The sequence below is a fragment of the Centroberyx gerrardi genome, chromosome 13, assembly GCF_048128805.1.
Source record: "Centroberyx gerrardi isolate f3 chromosome 13, fCenGer3.hap1.cur.20231027, whole genome shotgun sequence".
NCBI classification, from domain to species: domain Eukaryota; kingdom Metazoa; phylum Chordata; class Actinopteri; order Beryciformes; family Berycidae; genus Centroberyx; species Centroberyx gerrardi.
This window is the reverse complement of record NC_136009.1, coordinates 17,281,402-17,303,458: the sequence shown is the minus strand read 5'-3', so window position 1 is coordinate 17,303,458 and position 22,057 is coordinate 17,281,402. Positions and strand designations below refer to the sequence as shown.

The 22,057-nt window shown below is 45.9% G+C and overlaps 1 protein-coding gene across 2 annotated transcripts in view; it reads left to right on the top strand.

Annotated features, from left to right (window-relative positions):
- LOC139925580 (zinc finger protein 521-like) overlaps positions 1 to 22,057 on the top strand; it is a 93,478-nt gene that overhangs the window by 8,105 nt on the left and 63,316 nt on the right. For both annotated transcript variants that reach the window (XM_071917016.2, XM_078287933.1), the window contains exons 2-3: positions 16 to 69; positions 7,610 to 7,810. The gene's annotated coding sequence lies outside the window, so the exon portion shown is untranslated. The remainder of the gene's footprint in view (positions 1 to 15; positions 70 to 7,609; positions 7,811 to 22,057) is intronic.

Sequence of the window (22,057 nt, the reverse complement as noted above, 5' to 3'; positions counted from 1 at the left end):
TTTTTCTGGCAGTAGAAGACAATGTGACAGAGGACCAGCACAGTCCTGGGCAGACTGCCATTCCGAGCGGTAATGCTCCATTTCATATTTCATCGTTTTGGGCTGGAAAGTGGAGTGCGTGTGTGTGTGTGTGTGTGTGTGTGTGTGTGTGTGTGTGTGTGTGCGCGTGTGTGTGTGTGTCTGTGTGTGTGTCTGTCTGTCTGTCTGTCTGTCTGTCTGGGTCCAGAATGAAATGAAGTGTGTTCGGTTTTACCTTTCTTTGTCTTTCTGCTCAACTCCGTGGTTGTGTGTGCATGCATGTGTATCAGAACTGTGCACATGCTATGGAATGCATGCACTTTGTATTTTTAAGCCTATTGAGGTCTTTTTCTTTGTTTGTTTGTGTTTGCGTGTGTGTGTGTGTGTGTATGTGTGTGTGCGCGCGTACACGCAGGTGTGCCTATGTCTGCCCTTGTGTGTCCGCATTCGTTTCTGTGTGTTCGTGCCGGTTTTTTTTTTTTTGGGGGGGGGGGGGGGGTTTAGTGGCTTTGTTTCCCAACCCTCTGTATGATGTAGAATAGAGCTACCCAGATGAATGTGTCCTGTCTCCTCGTGTGCCATTCACGGTGGCCCTCCAGGAACAGAGCGGTAATTCAGGTCAGGCTAGCAGAAAGCCCCCTATGAATGAAGCCTGCTCCTGATGCACCACACTGTATATTTTCATTTCATTTGTCTCTGGTAAAGGTTAAGTCTCAGGCGTGGTTATTTTAAACCCGATATGGATGGCTTTGCCCAGCAGGCTGGGGACCCTGGGTACTCCTAGGCTGCCACATTAGTCCAGCATTTACCTACAGCTCTCTGAGTCCCCTCAAAGAGGGACGTTCCTGTGCAAAACACTGGGGCCGCATCACTACAATAGATCCTGGCTTTTCTCAGTTGCCGACAATATTATTCTGTCTGTTTTTTGCTACCCATCACTCCTCAAATCTACATTACAGCGCTTAGCAGATATATTGAACTAGCTTTGAGACTCTTAAACACACTTAAACTAAAGCAGTCCAATGCCTGAGACAGTGGGTTAGACCGCATACCATGTGCTCATAATGTTGTGAGTTAAAGTGCAGTTCCCGATCTTTGTTCTTGTCCATTCTCTCTCTCCCGTGTTTCATTTTGCCCTGTAGTGTATACTATCTAATAGGGCAGAAATGACATTAAACATTTACATTTTTTTCCACCTTACAAAAAAGTCACATGTGAAAACCTGTATGTAAATTCAAAGCACATGTGCGTCTGAACAATTTTTTTCACGTTGTATCACGTGACAGTTTTTACTTCAGATGTGAAAATTTCAATTCATGGGTGAAGTGTTTTTTTTTCCACATGTCAACATTTTATACACGTTTGTTTCACATATGAAAACTTAATTTCACATGCAAAGAGACAACTCACAGGTGAAAATGTCATTTTCATGTGGGAAATTTCACATCTGTCCAAAAACCACATGTGCTTTGAATTCACAAGTGGGTGTGAGTTTTTTTTTTTGTAAGGGCATCTCTGGACAAAGCAGAGCAGTTTGTGTCTGCGGCTGTGTTAGTGCGTATTGATAGATATTGGTGGGTGGTGTTGGGGGAGAGACTGCCTCCTTAGCCCCACTAACCCCAGCTCAGGGGATGAAGGACTGGGCATGAGAGGCAGACTTGCCTCGGAGACCTCCTGTCATCCAGAGCCAAAGCAGAGCTAATGAGTGTGCCTGATTACAACGACCCCCTCAGACACACGCCTCTCCCTCTCCCCATCCCTCCGCCACCTCCATCTCCAGAGTGAGGGGAGACAGCCGCCACATGATCGATGTCTGCCTGTGGAGAAATCAAGAGGGCGCACAAATTAATTTCTCACTTTCCTCATTTGACTTCGTCTGACTGATTTATTTTTTAACCCCCTCTCAGGATGCAGCTTGACGAATGGTCGGCGAGAAGAGAGTCGTTTGTGGCTAAACTTTTAAGAGGCTGGATGCGGGGAGATTTGTCTCACTATTTGGTGAATTTGTCACCACCAACTTTTAGAATCTTTTACCGCAGCTCGTATATCGCCGGCTCTTTATCTTAACGACTGTAATTCTTCCTTATGGTTAAACCACTGCCCAAACAAGCTCTTTTTAATGTCAAACGGAAAGCTGTGGAAAAGCTTACCTGCTTTTCATGCATTTAGCGCTTTGATGGACACAGCTACAATAGCCATTAGACTCCTGACAAGCTAGGGGCTTAATCAGACATGGTGTCGAGAGCTGCCTCATAAGTAGACCCCCAGTTGTGCTCTTCTGTGAGTCTGCAAGCGTTCTGCAGGTCCTGCATCCTATTTCTCATTCATGTTTGATATGTAGCAGAGGCAAAGGAGAAATGCTAACAAAAGAGGCCCTCTGAAAGATAGACAGTATTATACTTAGTGCAGAGGGGCAGGAACGGTGTGATATCTGAGATTTAATGAGGCAGTGCGCTTTTTTACCCGGAGAGTGTCGAGCAGGCTTAAGATCTGCAGCTTGGCTTTACCACTGTGCTGCCTGTGTGTAATTATAACCACATGCTCCTTGCTCTTTCTTCTCTCTTTTATATATACGTTCCTTTCTTTTCTTTCTTTTTTTCTTTTTTTTTTTGTTGCTCCTGGCTGTGTCAGGTTGGGGCTGTTTTTCGGAAGAGGGTGTCAGCTCCGTTAAAGTGGAGCGGACTGAGGCAAATGGAAGCGTGGTGGAGATCTGAAGGGATGTCTGGGTGGCAAGGTGTCGTAGTGTAGAGCAGTGTGGCGTGCATAGTGGTGCGGTGTCTGAGACGCCGGCTCTGGCTGAGGGGTGAGGCAGCCCGCAGATCAATGTACTGCAGGGCTCACTACAGCAGGAAGAGGGGAGGACTCGTTCACTCCACCACTTCACAAAATCATATTCTCTATTATTCATTTCCTTTGTTGTTTTACTGCACTAATGGCGTAGCGAGGCGCTTCGTTCAATATTATCACTCCCTGCGAGAGAGCGAGGGAGACACAGAGTGAGAGAGAGAGAGAGAGAAGTAGCATTCGGTACATTCAAATGATGTTTCTCATTCAACTGTTTTGATCTCCATTTTTCTTTGTATCCTCATATCCTTTTTGGTGCAGATATTTTAATGGTGAATGATGCCATCTGTGTACCTGTGATGATATGTGCTGCTTCCTTCATGTGCTGCTCTTTTCGTGTTGTTTTCGTTGTTTGTTCTTCCTCCTCCTGTAATTGTCTGGCACCTTTTCTCTCTCTGTACTACTCTATCTTTATCTCAGCATGCATCATAAAAATTTCATAAATGTACTGCATGTTGATTTGCAACATATAACAAGCTGGGAAACAACATTTCGATCAACGTGTAAGAGTATCACTTTAAGCATGTAATGCGTTTAGCGTTTTAAGAGAAATGGCTTTCGACAAACACCTCTGGTTAATCTACTCTCAAATTTCAAATGCATCAAAATATTAGACAGTAATTAGTCTCTAATACGAATCAGGGGGACTTGAAGCAGATAAATCAAATTGCATGCACAGACAATATGAACACACACTCTCCCCATGCAAATGCTTGACGATCGTTAACAATCTGGCAAGTGTCAGGCTCACAGCCTCGTCGCCGGATCATGACATTCTTTAATGATGGGGGATCAGTGGATGTGACGGGCTAAGTGGAGAGCCCCAAATCCCATCCACACAGAGGAGGATACACTCGGAGGCACATGTGGCATTAGAATGTAGTGTGACCTATATATGGCTGGTGCTCGGCAAAAGTTTTAGATTTTTAAATAATGAGGTGCCGGCAACCGTGTGAAGGTTATTCAATCTTAATGTCCTCCTATTTCTGACAGCCTTCCTCACTCTGATAAAGGAGCGTGCTCACCTTTGATCAGGCCCGCCGACATGTGTCGACAGAAGCTGCTCGCTGGTTAAAATAAATTCTTAATTTGAACTTGGGGGTGGGTGGTGGAGGGAGGGGGGGAGGGGGGGAGGGGGGTGGGGGGGCTGCCGGGGAGGGGGCATCATAGGATCAGTATCTCTGGGAAATGATGGGGAAATGAGGAGATGGGTGAGCTGGTAATGATGTTTTCGACACCAAGGTCTTTCATTGCACAAAGAAAGACTCGGGCTAAACCCTGATGGAGCTAGACATATCTACAGGCAAGTGAGAGCATCGCCCTCAGTGGTTTCAGACTCAGGCTTCACGCTCGATGTTTTGGACTGGATTTGAATGAATTTTAGTTTGAAACCGAAAATAAGCTGAAAAATAGCTTGGTATCCAACAACAACTTTCTGTGTATGAACTTTTACACTCTCGTTTTCATTCTCTTTCCCTTGTTCTTGGCTCTCAATATTTTTTTTTTTTTATCTTTAAGCTTAGGGTTAGGCATGAAGTCTCCAGTGAGGTTAAAGGCAGGGTTATGGTGAGAGTTGTGTTTTGGAATTAACTTTTTAGGTGAAAATTCAAATAAGTTCAGGCTTTTGCAGCTTGGCCAGACTATTTGCTCTGCCTCTTCTCATTTGTCCTCTCTGTATTCCTCTTCTTCCATGCCCTTCCTCCTCTCCTCTCCCCATGGTCAGTGTCTCCACCTGTCTCAGTGTGTGGGCCAGACAGTGGGGGGACGTGGGCTGGCTTCTCTGCTAGGGACCGCGGGTCCCTGGTGGGGCTGATAGAGCAGAGAAGAGAATATCAATTAAAACGTTATAAATATTTAAGAGCAGAAATATTCAATAATATAAGGGTGGGGGGTCCAGGGGACTCCTCTCCAACTCACAAGATGAAAGTTGTGGTATGATAAATGTCACTCGGCACCATAAGAGACAGGAGTCTGCATGATGGATGGACTCAGACTCCGACAGATATTACGCAGCTCAAAAAATGTCAATCACCGTTCCCGATTTTCACCTTTTTATGAGTACAATACCAGTGCAATTTTACTACTATAAAGATTAAAAATCCATCTTTTAATAATTCTGCTGTCAAATCTTAAATTAATTCAATTCAATTAAGTTCCCTCATAAATAATTTAATTTTGCCGATTGAACTACGATCATCTTACTTTGAGTCGACCTAATAATTTTCTTATCAGAATATGGATCAGCGGTCAATATAGGTCCCCTAGTGACCTCGCCTACTGTATCAACATTGTCAACCTGATTAACAGAATTAACAAGGGTGTTAGGCATGATGAAAAATTCTCAACATGCCACACATCTCGGCCCATATTCCACATGTGATTGTCAGCCATCGTAAGCATGGCGGTATTGATCTGCTGTCCAGCCTGTAGAGACTGGTAGAGGAGGATGTCCTGATCTGATGGATTACTGTATGAGGCCCAGAGGCACAGGAACCTCAGTATTGACGTGGCTCTTTAATCCCAGGGTTGGACGTGACCTTGCCGTGTCAAGACCCCCCCCCCCCCCCCCCCCGCTCCTCAACATGCAGCAGTTTACACTTCCAGCACCGCATCCCATTGTTACAGGAGGTCGCTCAGTTCGACCAAGAGCCAGCTTGGACTCACTGGAAGTTGCAGCTTGAACTTGTTGCTGTTAACAAGAAATAAGAAGAGGGTAAAAATCAAACTCACAAATGAAGCTCTGTAGGTCTTAGGCTCATAAACTTCTCAACTTCTCACAGTTGTTCTTTTAAGTAGTCATTATAGTAGATGTATCATCCTACAAACCATGCGGGATTATCAACTCAATATGAAAAATAGAATGAAAAAGCATTTGGGTATTTTCCTGCAATGAGAAATGTATTTTATTAAAGATAAAACATAAAATGTTTAAATGTAGCCATCATTTGTTTTCTGTGACAGGAGTAACCTGAAATATTAGGTAAATTAATGATTCATAAAGGCGACTGGAAAAAATATCGAAGTCTTAACCACCAACTACTCCACTGGCACCTTGTAAAAAGGCACGAAGTTTTCACATTTCTAGGCATATTGTGAATTCTGTGTCTGCGTGTGTGGATGAATCATAAGTCTATATTGTGTGGCTTTTGGCCTCAGTCAAAAGCGTTCCCCCCAGAGCAAGAGAGGCCTGCATCTGTGAGGATTGGGTTGGGATTTTCATTTTCTTGAAACACCTTCTGTTCTGTTCTGCATGGTCCCACCGGGGACCACAGTGCTGATATTTTTAGAGGGCATGTTCCGAGAGCCTCCGTCGCCAAGAGGGAAGGACAATGGAGGGTGTGATGTTACATCAATACTTGGCGCGAGTGGGGGAAAGGAAAAATCCTGGGTGGCCTTGATGAGTTCTGGATCGCCTTTCCTCGAGGAATTTCACACTGTTTGAGAGCACCCTACAGAAGGAGGACTTAAAATGGCTGCCCATGTATACATACACTCGGCTCCTTGCCAGACTCTGCCGCACGTTAGTGCAGCACACTCCTTGTCCTCAGGCACAGTTAACTGTGTGCTAGGCAAAAAGCAGGCTTCCTCCTAACGTTCCCCTCCAGAGTTTCAGGACATGCTGAGGAGCACTAGCAGCAGTGGGGCTCAAAATGGCTGCCAGTGAAGTACAGGGCTCCTCTCCCCCACAATGCTTTAAGAGCTAAACCAGTGTGACATCATTGTTTGATTGTGAGTATGGCTTTGTAATCAGTCTTATTGTAGTGAAGTGTGATGGTCACAGCAGGGGAGAAAGGGGGCTGCAGGCCATGCCGCCTAATTACAAGATGCTGATGCAAGCCATGCGCACTTTTCTTTTCTTCTGAATGAACATGTTTAAGGTGTGCAGTGAGCGAGTGAATTAGGGTTTGTTTATGTTGTGGTAATGTTTTAGCATCATATGTAGACCTTGCTTGGGATTGGACTGGTAAGTTGAAACATAATGCCTAGTCCTGGTTCAGGCTAGTCAATCGCCCACCCCTGGCACTGCTGCAGCACAAAGCCAACAAGAGACAAAACTGCAGATGGATTGAAGAATATTGATGTGCGCGACCCGCGGCTGCCTGCGAGCAAGGCTGAATAATTTAGGGAAGTGTGTCGTGACGACAGCCTAACACACACCAATCTCAGTTTTGTGTGTGTTACTGTGCGATGCTTTATACACCCACAGTTCTGGCCTAGATGTCTAGATTATATGGCTAGGTCTTTCTCCTTTGACAGACGCTGACTGATGCAATTCAGCACTCTCTGGTGGAATTTCATATTTCTTTGGTCCAGCCAAAACTGCAATCCTGGATTTATTAACTACAAATATTCCCATCAGTCTAGTTTCATATACTGGAGTTTTGCTTGGGTGAAGCAGGGCAAACACAACGTAAAACCATTTCTAATAACAGAGGTGTGTGTGCTTGTATGTGTACGTGTGTGTGTGTGTTGTGTGTTCGATTTGTGTGTGCATTGTGTCATCTGAATGTGTGTGTGTGCTTGTATATCTCTCGCACTCACCTGCCCAACGTTCTGTTATGGCGTGAGTGGTTGAGTTACAGAGGCCCAAATTGAACCTGCATTTTTATTACAGCTTTTATTATTGTTTTTATTAAATCCAGAGTCTAGAAATCCATTTTATTGTCATCGAGAGGAAGCTATTGCGCCTCGCCGTGCGGGTCACCCCTCTGACTATGTGGTACTGTCATTTCCTGTGGCTCGGCAGATCCAGAGTGCGCCCTCGAGAGGGCGGCGGAGGATGGTGAGGCCGGGCGTCTGAGGAAGAGGCTGCTCTCTCCAGAGGAAGGGGAGGAGGGAGAGGAGGAGGACGAGGAGCCTGCGCTGCACAGCTGCGACAGCTGCCGGCAGGTGTTCGAGTCGCTGAGCGATCTCACCGAACACAAGATTAATCAATGCCAGCTGACAGGTAAACAACGCTCAGCCCACCGAGCCTCCCCTCCACTCTGCCACTCAGCTCTACTCCCACTCCCACTCCCACTCTATGCCTTCACCAGAGAATATGCCACACTGTGTGTGTTGGGTGCACTGCACCAAGGGGAGCACAACACCAGACTACCAACTACCTTGGTAAAAGTCCAACAGCACAGACGCACGCAGGCACACACACACACACAACACATTATTTATATGTACTTGTATATTTACAGACATGACATACTACAACCCTGCATGCGTCCTTATAATAGATCACTGTACATGTATTCTACATTATTTGTATTTATAGTATGTGTATTGTGTCCTTGTCTGTGTCAGTATACCATATTATATAGTACAATACTAATTCTAACCCGTTTCTAGAGTGTTACAATGTAAACCAACGATGAGGTCACACAGTTACCAGACCACCTACTGGAAACAGAGCCTTGCTCCAGGGAAGTCCCTCCACTAGTGTAGATGCTAGCTAGCTGGTAATACCTAGTGGGACCGAAGAGAAGGGTGCCATTGGCAGACTGTGTCATTGACCTGCTGATGGATGAATAGGGCTATAAATACCCTGACAAGGTGGCAGACAGGACTAATGATGTGAGCTGAAGGTTTCCATGTGCTTCTCCTGGACTTGCTGTCCTCCTTTACACGTCCTGATGGGCCCACATTGAGAAGCGCCATCTGACACACATTTTCCAATATTTGGGCGCAGACCGCGTCTCTCTCTCCCTGTCTTTTTCAAAAACAGAACATTAACAGGCTAAAATTGAATTAACATGTTTCTAATGTATTAGAGAAGCTAGCTTTTATAAAATAAAGGCAAATTCAGAGCACTGCCCAACAAAAAGTCAGCATAGTCTCTGCTCTGTTTACATTCAAGCACAGTTTGATTTCATATTTTGCAACCCATAATCAGCGAACCACAAATTATAGGGTAGGAATTGTTCTGAGTGGTCTCAGATTTCCAAACAACCAAAAGATATCCCACGAGTTTTGCAAAGATTTTCCATTAACTGCAAGCCAGTCTCACTAGTGGAGTCCTGTGTGTATATATATACGTGTGTGTGTGTGTGTGTGTGTGTGTGTGTGTGTGCGTGTGTGTGTGTGTCTGTGTGTGTGCGTGCGTGTGTGTGTGCACATGTGAATTCAGTTGTGTGACTGGTAACATTTTGCAAAGCCCCCATTGGTGTTAATTTATGTATAAATGCATGCATGTTTATTATATTATGAGTGATTTTGCATGTGCATGCGTGTAGGTGTACATGTATGTGTGCTTTACTTCATGTGTGCTCATGTATGTGCTAATTCAAGTGACGCTCACTCTACGAAAGGTGTGAAAATCAATTTAATGTTCACTTTCACATTACGCTCATCCGACAAAAGCATTCCTTGGTTTGAGTAGAACTAAGTGCAAAGCTCCCTGCCACCTTTTTTTCAATACACCCACCAATCCACCAAGCCAATATTGATTCAAGGACATCCTGTTTGACATATCAATGAAATAATAACACAAACACAAAGGCCATTATTTAAGACAAAGGGGGTCAGGTGCTAGAACTACTTGAATCAAAATTATACTTTTTGTTGGTGGCAAATTAGGCAGGAAGCAGACTGTGAACTCCATCTAAAGCTCTAAGAGTTGTGTCTGATTCAGGGGCTGGCTTTTCATGTTCAACACTATCGTAATGTGGTCATGACAGACTCTGCCATATTTTTCCTATAATTAAGCCAGCCCTTTATAAATGTCAATCTTACGGACAAATAACTCTTAATTGCTCAATGGTGAAAAAAAAAACACCGTTTGGATAAGAGCCCCCGTGGAAACCAAACAAAAGAATCTAATTGCCATTAGGGTATTGTGATTGTGCAGAAACACTCTATTAGTATTCAAACACAGTGGGAGAAAAGAAACTTCTAGATGGCATACTAAGTACTTTGAGTGTGTGTGTGTGTGTGTGTGTGTGTGTGTGTGTGTGTGTGTGTGTGTGTGTGTGTGTGTGTGTGTGTGTGTGTGTGTTTGTGTATTCTCTGGAATATGGGAGATTTCCTATGTGGCATTATGTAGACATCCATGACCAATTAATCTGCCTTACATCAAGTCTCTACTCACAGATGGATCCTTTATTAAAACCATTTTCTAATCAACAACCAGCACCTGCTAAATTCTCAATTTCTACATTTTCAAACGTTTTATTTTTGGTAAACACATTTCAGAGCTTGACTGGAACCAATCCACGTATGGAGATTTGTTTCCCATTCCCCGACAAAACTCAGCTCTTATTTCCCCCCAGCTGATATCCCGTAAGTGTATACTACCAGAACTCATAAACCGACACGCTTGTTCACAGACACGCGTGCAGACAGACATGCACATATGCACTCACCACCTTGCATGCACTCTTATTCCAGGCCTCATTATCCTTTGCTTCTATGTTGTACGCAGCGTTCACAACAATAGTGAGGAAAACAGACTAAACTAAGTCTAAACAGACACCAGCAGTATGCCGACCACGCCCGATGGACAGAGAGAAAGAGAAAGATGTTACATGTCACCCCGATCAATGGCGGCCATTGTCTCCCCCCCGTCTGGCAGAGGTATAACACCTTTCCATGCACTTAAGCTGTGACCACTGCAGTGCGCTAAGGGAGCGCATGGGTATGGATTGCCTCGTGTCCCCGATGCGATCGGTGCTATCGATCGTGCTAATGCTGGACTGCGGAGGAAGGCGAGAGGCTGAGAAAGGGAGCGAGGGAGAAGGAGGGAGAGGGGGAGAGAGAGTGCTGCAGGAATGCGTCCCCAGGGAGCCCGTCTTGGGCTGGGGCAGGGCTTCAGGAATGCTCCCCAGGAGACCCCAGTGAAGGCTGGGGCAGGGCTGGAAGAATGCTCCTCTAGAGAGTTGAGAGTGGAGGCTGGCTGGGGCAGGGCTAGAGGAATGTTCCCCCAGAGCACCCCTCTAACTCTGGGGCAGAAGTGGAGGGGCTCCGCGGGGGGAGCGCTCTCCCCCGTCCCCCCTCCGGCTCCAGGATGGCTGCGGATCAGGTTTCCGTGTGGGGATCAGCATCCTGCCGACAGGGCTTTAGGCTGCCCTGGGGAGGAGACAGGAGGCTGGAGGCACTGCTATTCCATAGGCCTCTCCAAAAACACTTCACAAATGCTTTGTCTCACTGTCTCACTGTATTGTCTGTACAGCCTTGTATTGTTACTGATCCTTCGTGGAGAAAGAGAAACAGCGGAGAGTCTGTAGTTTGACTTTTGTTCTCAGTTGGCACAAGACATGTTCATATGCTAGATATGAGATTGCAATGGCAGGCAAGAAAACATGTGCTCCTGACATGTTCGCCCAAAGAAATATCTTTCACCTCAGCTCATTTCCACTTCTGTTTACTAGCCCACATTGTAAATAAAAATAACACCTCTAGCTCAGAGTTTAATTCAAAAGATTGCATTTCCACAAAGCCTCACTGTCAGTTCTCTTGGCCATGTCTCTGAAGGCATTTGAATAGCCCAGTGCACACATGGGCTGTCAGCCTGGTGGCCATTCTTTCATTACGGGTCCAGCTCCCTTGAGCAACACCTTTTCTTGTGTCCTTCACTAGAGGAGGGGCATGGCTGCTCCCCCTAGAGAGATCTGTGCCCTGCTATTTTAACCCTCTGTGAGATGACCTTTTTAATAAGTGTCTTTCTCTGTTTTCCTGCCGGCCACTGTGCGAGCAAACAGAGCATGTCTTCTGCTTCCCTCAGATAAAGGAATCAATCAGAGAGGGTGCAACAGAGAAAGAGAGAGAGAGAACTGGGCCATATATGGATTTATATTATGTAGATTTTCCCTTTCCCTTCCCTGAAGACATTGCAAAATGTGCTCAGCTTCAATAAAATATGTTTCAGATTTATGAGAAAAATACAAATGAGATACTAATACTCTATGAAAAACAATAAGATCTCCCCACAATGCAGAGGTTGGTAATATGATCGAAATACTGTAGACACATTTCTAATATGAAGACTCGAATCTGTTTTCTGACAGGGAGCCAGGGAAATGTTTTAAACCCATTGATATATGTTTTCCTCCTTTTACTCCTTACCACGACATGTTTGTTTGAAGTGTTTGAATTCATTTACATCAAGACTTTGGGTCAGCAGCATGGAAACATCCAGTAATACCCTCAACTATGAACAGGCTCCTGGCAGTCCATGTTTTCTACTAACTGTTTCCAACAGGCTCCAATTGCTGGGTTTTTTTTTTTTTTTTCAACTAACTTTGTGTATTGATCCAACAGCTGCTTTGTGGCTGCCAAGAAGAATGTGCCAAACTGCAAAGACTTTATTTGCTTCAAAAGGGCTCACATAAGAGGAAGGCGACATGAGCAAGACCTGATTAGCCGAACTCTGAGCCGCTGCCGTTCATCAGAAATTCTGCTGCGTTTTTGCCGGGGCGTCTTGCGACATCCTGGTACAAAGAGCAGCACACTGATTACAAGGCTTTGAAAGGGGGAGAGGCGGTCAGGGGAGAATAGCTACTTCTGGCACAACGCAGCCACTGAAAAGAGACCTCATGCTAGAGTGAGCTCTCAGAATTGGGCTTGAGTCTTTCCTGTGTGTATGTGTTTGTGTGGGTGCGTGTTCTTGAGTGTGTATGTGAGTCCCTGAGAAAGAGAAATAGGGAGAGAGAGAGAGAGAGAGAGAAAGAAAGAGAGAGAGTATTAAAGTAGATGTGTTTGACTCCTCGGCGTAGCATCCCCGTGCGTTTCCTCTCTGTGCGACAGTGCCAGTAACGTTAACAGGAGTGTCATTAGGAATTCAAAGCATATGCCCTCGTGAGGACGCCCTCTTTCTCTCTCCCCTGTGCTTCACACCGCACACATTATGCACTGTATAAAGTATTTATTGGTCTTTGTCAGATGAGGAGTGCATTTTCTGCAGAAAAACAATCAAAATAAGAATAGAGGAGCCTGTGTTTGTTTGTGCATGTGCTTGTGTTTGTGTGTCCAAGGCACAGATGACAGCACAATGGCCAGCACTGCAACTCTTTACCTCTTCCATATTCACATCCTTCTCTATCACACACTCTCATTCTCTCACTCATTTGCTTAGTCAGTCAGTCATCCATTTAGGCAGACAAACACACACACACACACACAAACACGCGCACACGCGCTCACTCGCACAGCACCTGCATGCTTGCAGTTCGCATTTTAGACGACACATAATTCATCGCCCATGGGGCTAAACACATGCTGTGACTTCATCCAGTTGACCTCTTTCTTAAGTAGGTAGCCACCATAGCAGGGATGACATGTGGACAAAACATAGATAATCTCATGCACGCATCCAACGCTACATGCATCGGGTGAAAACTCTATATCACCAACACTGTTGTTATGTCCCCGTCCGCTACGTATAATCCCTTTGAAACGAGTGACTTCAGTAGTGTGACAACGGCCTGGCCATGGAGCCGTTGTCTCTGTTTCTCCTGCTCTCTCTCCATCTCTCCCTGGCCCCGGCTCTGCCTGCTCTTTGTTCGCTCTCTTCCTCAGCCTGCAAGTCTTTTTCAGCGGCACAGGCAGAAGAATGGCACATTAAATCTTAATAGGACTGCGTCTGGCCGTGTTGAATTGCAGAGCGTGTTAAGCCGGCGCTTTCCTCCCCCTTGGCACACGCTCGTGGAAGTGGAAAACAATTGAATAAAAGAAACCGCTCCCTCCCTCTGTAACACTAGTGACTTTGGCTGCTCTGCTGAAGCCATGAGACTGAGCTGACTCCGTCTCACAAATGACTTAAGCCCTCACAGAGAAACTGTAACATAAATGACATTAGTTTCTTTCACAACCCGTAGACATACACTGGCAGGTAGGCACAGGATTTACCTGACCACCCACGCTGAAGCTATTACTTATTCCCTGCCCAGAGACAGTTGTGAAATGCAGCCCTAAAGCACAGTACATATATTCTTCAAAATACCATGTTGGCTCAGACAAATAAAATATAATGAAAGAGCTGCAGAGACACAGGGTGACGGGTGGAGAGAGACAGGGAAGACTAGAGAGAGAGACGAGTGAAAGGTATTGAGAGATGGGAAGGGCAGAGAGAGAGAGAGACGGGGGAAGGTTAGAGTGAGATGGGGATGGGTAGAGAAAGACAAAGAACCGAAGAGAGACGCAGTCAAGGTAGGGGAGAGCCAACCTTAGCGGCAGCAGCAGCAGTGGTGTGAGTCCAGGCCTGCTTTGTGAGGCAGTCAGAGGTGGTAATTAGCCAGTGATGAGTTGACTGGTTGTGTGTCCAGTGCACGGCGCTGCTGGGTGGGGCTGTGGGAGGCAGATAAGGCCAGCAGTGGTCTTATCTCTGAGAAGGACAGGCACCAGGCCTGCCAGGCAAATCCACCCACAGACCAGCCCCATTTTTATTAACAACATCATTAATGCCAGACAGGTTACGTGCGGTGACTCGGAAGAGAGACGGGGAAAAGTAAAAAAAAAAAACAAATAAAGTCTCAATTCCTGCTCGGCCCGGCCAGTCTAAAGTACATAGGAACCGGTTGACGTGTTTTGAAAGCAAGGAGCTTGTGGAGATGTTTACCAGGTAGGCAGCCAACGGAAGGGCACGGAGAGCGAGCTTGGATCTTACCTCTGGGCTTTGCTCACTCTCCTCTGGGTCCCCAGAATTCAAATGATTTTCTTTTTTCTCTCTCAAACGTGGTACTGCTCACTGGAATAATGATGAAGCAGATACAGAGAAACACAACTAGGCTCAAAGAAAAGGCAAAAATGTATCTTAAAAACTTTATGGACAGTCTGACCTAGGTTTCCTAATTTATGCTCTGTGAAATGTTGATTTTTTTTTTCTTTTTTTTCTTTTTTTTCACTTTTCTGAATCTGTAGTGTTATTTTATGTGTGCATGCAGGTGTGTGTGGTTTTGGTACTCATTTGCACCTTCTTTGTTCTGTATAGAATACAGTGTTCATCTATGTTAGTGGTAAATATTTAGATTATGCTAAAAAAAAATGGCGTGTTGCGTTGAGGGATTTTATTTTTATTTTTATTTTTTTTTCAGACATTTGTTTGCAGTAATCCTTTTCCTTTGATCAGATGGCACCCTAACAGGTGTCTGGTGTGTTTGTGGCAAATGAGTGTTCGCTCACTCTGGTTTGAATTAATAAACAATCGTGTGAAGTGTGAAACATGAACAAACACTTGGTGCGTAATTAACACTCTGTATTAGCATATCAAATGCCAAAGAGCTTTTCAGAGGCCTGTGTTTCCCTAAGATAATGTGCATGAGGAGTCGACAGGACGTAACAGGGCTTTTAGACAAAGAAGAGTTCACCAAACAACCTGTACCTAGTTCCCAGACACCTAGTTCTAAAAGAAACATCTATAGGCTTTTGAACCATGTTAATACTCCCTAATGAAAAGGTCGCCGTTTTTTGCTTATGTCTGCATGGAAATGTACTGCACATTGATCCCCATAGGGCTTTTTCCTTAGACGGCTTTTGCCAAACTGGCCGGTAGTGCGGTGGGAGGAAAGGAAGGAGGGAGACGGAGGGCGGTGGAAAGAGTGACCAGTCCGACAGGTTTATGTCTCCCTGCAGGCTGCGCTCTGTGGAGCGGGCCCACAGGAAGGAGCGGAGCCAGCTGTGACGGCATCCTGCTCGCCACTGTGGTTTAGGAACTTTGGGGCTACACTATCACCGGCTCAACGTTTCCCCCCTCTCCTGTACCCCTCCCAGGGGTTATTTTTGTTGGCCAGGGGGTAGTGTTTGGGTGGGGGCTGCTGTGGGGCTCAGCGCAGCAGCCACTCCTATACTTCAGGATATGGGGAGTTCACCCGCCCACAAGGACAGGGATTCTCAAATATCATATGAAGTAACACATTTGTTCCTCAGCACTAATTGCCATTTTCGGACTGGAAGGTGGGTTCATAAATTTGGTTTTATGGGCAGGATGGGTGTCGTTTCAGGTCTCCAAGGCCACCAGCTGGATTACGCTTTGGCAGGGGGAACAGTGTGTGTCTGTACAGAATGTAATGGTGTGACGGTAAAGTCATGCTGTCAGGTAATACAGAGATGTCCTGTTAATGTTAAGAGCAGAGGACAGTGGGGGGTCCAACACCGCTGAGAATGTAAAGGTCATCTAATCTATTCCACCTCCAACCTGCTTGGCTGATCGATCATCCAGGAGGAGTCAATCGATTTGATCAGAGAGCCTCTCCTAAGAGATGGCCTCCTGGCGAGTGGCTGGGATTCTATGGAAGGCTGCAGAGTGTGCCAGCTTCGTACGTGTCTCTGCGATAAACCAAGACATTAAAATCCCTGATTAAATAGTAACTCGCCACCTGTGGTAGCCATGCTTGAAATAAGCCGCTGTTTTAAGAGATAGCAAAGAACATCTACTGTTGCTATCACTTCATTCAGTTAGATCACATTCATTCTATATGCACTGGATGTACACTAAAAACAAATCAGATCAGCAAAACCCCACAGGACTTCTGACAGCCAAAAGAGATTGGACTGTAGTAAACAGAGTGGTAATCTTTATGATTAGGACATTGTGTGCCCCCAGTCAAGGCATGATGCATCTTGCACATTGTGGGCTTGGTTTGTAGAACATACCCCACAAATAAAGTCAACAGACAAAACCATCGTGTGATTGGATTTTAATCCAATTGCATTATTATTCTGGCCTCCCATTGGCCATTCATTACTCTCACATGGAGCCTGTGTGGGCTGTTATCACCCTATCAGGCGCAAGACTGTATTCCGGAGAGCATGCTTTCGTTTGCATCCTTTAAACCCTGTGAGCCTTCACTCTCTCTGGGCCCGCCAACGGAATACCTAATTCCAAAGTAAACTGATTGCTCTCTCCAACAAGATTACACTGTGATGATGTTAGCCAAATGAGACCGCTATTCGGATGCAACCAGGGCGGGCAAGGATGCTTACCAGAAGATGACTGATCAGCATGTTAAGAGAAACGAGGTTGAAAAAAGAAGGAGAAAACGAGGGAGAGAAATCGAAAGAGTGTGAGAGAGTTGTGCGCGTGGGGGTAAGCAGAAATGTAATTTGCTTCTCACCTCAGGCGACTGGGCTCTGAGGCCAGTAAATATGCAAACAGGCTGAGCCTGGCCATCAATATGAAGACCCTAGATGATTACTAATCTCCACTGCAGAAGCAGATTGAGGTCTGTTCAGGAGCGCCATGCAACATGAGGAAGAATACGAAGGAGGTTGGAGGACCAACTACATCTCTATATCAGCCCTAAAATTACACCCAAGCCGGAATTGCGGGTACATTGGACCTTAGAGTTGAGAAGTTATATACTATTTATGATGCATACAAATCAGCAGTATTTTTCAGCTTTTTACATTTAATTTATTTTGTCTTATTTTGCAAGGATACATTAATGTTACATCATACATATAACACAGAAACTAATGGCGTAACTTCTCAGTAACTTTGAACTTTGCTCTCAACTCACCCCAGTCTTTTCATCATGGAAAACTCCTTGTCTGATATGAGCTCTCAGACGTGAGGCACAGTAGTTTACCAGCCCATTGTCATTCCCCATCCGTAATCCGGGATAAAAAAACCTATGGGACATGGACCAGGCTGGAGTCATTAGGTGTGTGCGTGGCTTACCCAGACAGCCAGATAAACCAGATGCCTCGGGATGGCCAGGGGTCATCTCTCTGTGAGAACACGTTGTTGATGTCCTTGGTTCTCGCTCGCTCTCTACCTCTCTCCTCCCTCTCTTCATCATTCCTTCTCTTGCTTTCTTTCTCTCCCTTGATTGCTCTGCACAGTCATCACAAACACAGAGGTCCGTGTTGGAGCTTAGCAGTCGAAGAACCTGTCAGCTAAAGGGAAGGAGGAGAGACAGACAGGGGAGTTGTCTGTGGCCCTAGTTTGAATGCCTGAGGGTGTGCTACGTGTGGAGGATAGTTAGTGCAGAGGACGCACCACAGTCTGCAGGTGAATCCTCTCATTTTGGGAGAGTTAACGCGTTTGAATCATCACCTCTAGGGGGGAGTGTGATGACTTTCTGTGATAGAACGAACCCTGATATAAAATGCAGCAAAAGTTGTGTTTTTTTTTTATTTCTAAATACAGCAGGAGGGCCTTATAAGACGAATATATATTCTAAGAATGTCTTTCCAGTCCTAAACATAATTGACTATTCCCTGTATTTTAGAGTGTATTTCAAGCATTGAGCTTTACCCTCTGCAGTGAGTGCACAAGGCTTGAGGATGTTTACCTGGCATGGTGCCTGTTGTAGCTGCCCTCCTGTAGAGGAAAAGCAGGTCAGGCTACAGCTTTGTGTTTGTTTGTTTGTGTGTGTGTGTGTGTGTGTGTGTGAGTGTTTTAGTGTGTGCGCGTGTGTGCATGCATGAGTTTGTGCGTGTGCATGGATGTGTGCATACAGTATATGTGTGCGTGTGTATGTGTGTGTGGCGGAGGAGATCATTAAGATGGTAAGGGTCAGAGAGCATACTACGTTCAGCCAGGAAAAAACCACGATGTATCTCCAATGTAAGCATTTATTTTTCAGGAATGGATAGGATGGGCGGGCATGGGGGGTGGGGGTTGGGGGGTGCGGGTGGGGGTTGGGGGGTGCGGGTGGGGGGGGGGTGGCGGGGGGTAGCTGGACTCTCTGTCCAACTGAACCATCCATCTGCTCAGCCATCAATCTTCCCTCTCTCTATCCCTCTGTTCATTTACTCATCCAGCCATTTATCCATCCTCGCCCGTGGCCAAAGGGCCATGTCTCTTTGTGGCCCTGATAATCTAGACCAATTTCCTCTGCAATTTATTTCCCAGCCAACCACCCACCTGGTCAAGCAGCATCAGCCTTCTCAAGGTAGAGCCACTCATCCCAGCAAGCTCCTTCCCACCAATCACATCCTGTTTTTTTTTTCTCCTTCAAAAGCATCAGTTCTTTTGTCTGAGGTTTCAATCCAGGAATGGAGAGTTCTGCTACCTTTTCTCCTCTCCTTTCTGTAATCTCTGACACCACTCAACAGCAGTTGTTTACCTCTCATGTCCTATTCTTTGTCTCTCTTTGTTTTCCGTTATTCATCTCCTTCCATTTCCATCCATAGCTCTCTCTGCTGCCTCCCTTCTTTCTCTTTCTTTCTTTCTCTCTCCCTCCCTCCATCCTGTCATGGCTCCTCAGTATTCTGCTGCTGTCTTGTGTGGAGTGATTTTGCCCAGACACGTCTGGCTCTGGGTAAAGTGCGGTCCCCAGAGAGCGCGCTCCGCAGCCCCCAGGTCGCCGGCACCATGAATACATTATGATCCCCATTTCCATCCTGTTGCCACGGCAGCACTTTTGGAGCCGCAGGGCGATTAAGACGTGTGCTGTCGATACCCTGATAGGAGCAGAAGTTGGATCTGGAAGCTGGCCTTTGATCAGATTCCATCCTCCCGCCTGCGATTGGTGGCTAGAGCACAGGGAGACAAAGAGGAGGTCTGGTGGGCTTTTTGTTGGTTTGACAGGCTCACCTACCTATATAAGCATACCATGCATCCATCCTCCAGCTCTTTTTCCCACCTCTCTGCTTTATCTCTCCCTACCGCCTGAAACCATTTCCCTCCCTTATTCTCACTTCCGTTGCTCCTCCCCATCGCCGCAGTTCAGCTAAGGCAGCATTATACGCAGTCTCTCTCTGCTCTCTGATATTCTGCTTTCCTCACAAAGGAAGCAACTCCCTTACCTTTTTATTGTTTCCTTTTTTTCTTTGGGGGATGATGTATAAAACATGGCGCCTCAGGTAGAGGATGTTGGGTAGGAAGCCATGTCCCCCTAAATGGCCAGCCGTGTGCATGCGCCTAACACTTCACTGAGCAATCTGTCAACATGTCAGCAACACATGTTTTGTAAAAAGCCTCTGGTGGGAGCCAGGGGAAAAAAGGCACTCCTGCCAGACCAGAGAGGAAATGCTTTTTTTCTCCTCTATGCAGTGGATTTTCTATTGCTGGTGCTCAGTCCCACGGGCCCCCCACCACCCTCCCCTCCCCCACACATACACCCGTTGTCTGCACTTCAGAAATTTGAACTGGGGACCCTCGAGGGGGTTTGCTGGGAGGGTGGGGGTAGGTTGGGAGGGAGGGGCTCCCTCTTTTTCAGAGCGTATGAAATTGTGAAGGTATATTGTGGCAGGTCCCCAAGCGGTCTTTTCTAATACCTGAGTTTCTGGCGAAGCTGGAAATTACCAGCGGCTCCCCCGAGGGACGGCTTTATCCACACCAGGAAGGGGAGCAGAACTCAGTGGGGAGGTTGCTTAATGCATGGCTGAAATAAAAGAATTTCTGAGAGACAGAGGCTGAAAAGCTAGCTTTTTTCTTTTTCAACCCCCCCACGCCCCCCTCACTCTCGTTCCCTCTCCCTCTCTCTTTTCCTCCCCAGTAGTATAGTTTACTACTCTCTGCCTTCTCTTGAAGGGTTCTAGTTTAATAAACTTTCAGAGGATCCTGCTGGTGCAGACAGCTAGACAAATACCCTTGTGTGTTCTCTTTTGTCGGAGATACAGCTTTTTGTTATGTTCTTGCAAATTTGATTTCTCCCTCTGTCTTTCGTTTTCTCTCCCGCCCTCTGTCTCTCTCCCTTTCTGCATTTGTCTTCATCTCCCTCATCCTCCTCTCTCTCTTTCTTTCCGTCTCCCTCTCCCTCTCCCACATACACACACACACACACACAAAGTCAAACTCTGTCTCTTGTGGTTGAGTTTATTGTTTGGTCTGTCTCCTCGTTCTCCCCCTCTGTGCTCCCTTTTGTTTTCTGTATGTTTTGTTGTATTGTGCAGAGAGGCTGAGATGCAGATAGAATACAGACAGTTTGCCCTGGGTGAAGAGTGCGCACAATCACCCATGGTATCTATTTAACAAAACACATACAACTATTTACACATAACCAAATGTACAAAACTCTACCTACTGTTGAAGGAGAGTGCAACTATCTTGCATTGAAGGGATTTTTTGCATAATTTTGGCCGGGGCAATTTGCTACTGATCCTCCTATATGCCCCTATTTTATAGTTACTATATACCAGTATGCCCTTTTCCTTGGTAATCCACACCTATATCTAATGCCCATGGATGATTAATCTTGCCTTTTTCATAACCTCAAAAACAACATAAAAATCCTATTCCATGTACGAAGCACCTCTCTCTCTCTCTCTCTCTCTCTCTCTCTCTCTCTCTCTCTCCCTCCCTCTCTACTGTTGGTAAATAATTCAACCTTTCCCTGTAACAACCGTTGGCCTTAATAGGAGAGCAGTACCTGTAGTTGGAATAAACAAGGCGGCCGGCTGCACCAGTGAAACAAAGGGATTTGGGCTTCATGAGGGCAGAGGAATAAGTCGTTTCCTTCTGAAAGGCAAAGAGTAGACTGGCTGACATTAATTAAACCCTATAGGATAAAGGTTATCTGAGGCCTAGCAAAGCAGAGTCCGTGCGTGCAGGATGCTCTGTCCGCCGAATCCTAATCAAGACCTCTTATTAAAGCTCCATGTGTGGGCTCAGGCATGTGTAATATGTGCGCTATGTGTGTACTATTAAGTTCCAATGTATGTATGTTTTTCAGGGGGCCATTGGTGCGTAGCAATCCCAACATTTCATACAATACAATAGAAGAAAGGCACTAATATCTCTGATCTTCCACCTTCAGTTGCAGATGCAAACTGATAATCCAAGCAGCTAGTATTGAAAAATATGAAGCACCAATACAATCTAGCTGCCACCTCTGCTACATTTCCTGTGTTCTATTGTTCAACATAGATCTAAAAAAAAAAAAAATGACGGAGGCAACTTCTAGAGAATTCCATGTTTAGAATACATTGTGCTGCCCACCTTGCTCTATGGTGGGAGGTGTGCCTACTCACCAGAGATCCTCCCATGGTGCACCTGTGACTGAGTCACCTGACCCGAGCCTCAGCAGGGCGCTCGGGTGCCATGGCTCATGTTTTACAAATTACCCAGGGGGCCATGCACCACCTCTGTGCCCACATTTCCTCCCTGCTGTATGCATAGTGCGTGGGATTCTATTCCCCTGTCCAACTCCTCCCTCAGACAATGAAGAGCCGCAGAGATGACAGTCACCTCACTAACCCAGGAACGCTAAGGAAAATACAAATTAAGGAAGGGAGAAAGCTCTGCTCTGACCTATTGGCTTCCTCTGTTTGTGCTGGATGTACGCTGGTAAAAACCCAGCATGGATCCTGTTACCAGGCGGAT